The following is a 594-nucleotide window of genomic DNA, read 5'->3' as shown; positions in this document are numbered from 1 at the left end:
CCGCTGAAGCCGCTGCTGCCGCTGCTGCCGCCGCCGGAGCCGCTGCTGCTGCTGCTGCTGCTGCCGCTGCCGCCGCCGCCTCACACACATAGGGAAAGAGTCAACTCGCCGGCGGCGGGGGAGAAAGGAGAAGAGAGAGAGAGGAGCGCAGATCACCACCTAGAAGCACATCCTTCGTGCGCAGCGCGGAGAGAAAAAGACGGAGAGAAAGAATGAAAGACTGGAAAAAAAGGCAGCACGGCACCCAGAGAAAGGAGGCAACTCGGGGAGAGGAGGAGGAGGAGAAGAAAACACACACGCGCGCACGCACACACACACCGCGGAGAGAAAAGAACAGAGAATCAAAGTGATCAAATATGCTAAAAAGGGGGGCGCGGGAGGGAATGCGATTTATAGGCGCCGGGGCTGGCAGAAGTGGCTTCTCCGCGATCAGCTCACTGAGCTCTCTATATAGTGAACTTTGACACGACTGCTGCAACTTAGCGCACGTTGCCATGGCGACGGCGCGCCTTATAAGGCAGCAGCCGGGGTTGGCCTGGCCAGGCGCGCGCGCGCCGCCCCCTCGCCGTCATTGGCCGGAGCGCGGCGGCCCCG

Source organism: Pteropus vampyrus, unplaced genomic scaffold (assembly GCF_000151845.1).
Source record: "Pteropus vampyrus isolate Shadow unplaced genomic scaffold, Pvam_2.0 Scaffold34, whole genome shotgun sequence".
NCBI classification, from domain to species: Eukaryota; Metazoa; Chordata; class Mammalia; order Chiroptera; family Pteropodidae; genus Pteropus; species Pteropus vampyrus.
The sequence above is the reverse complement of the archived record's forward strand: the minus strand, read 5'-3'. Positions refer to the sequence as shown.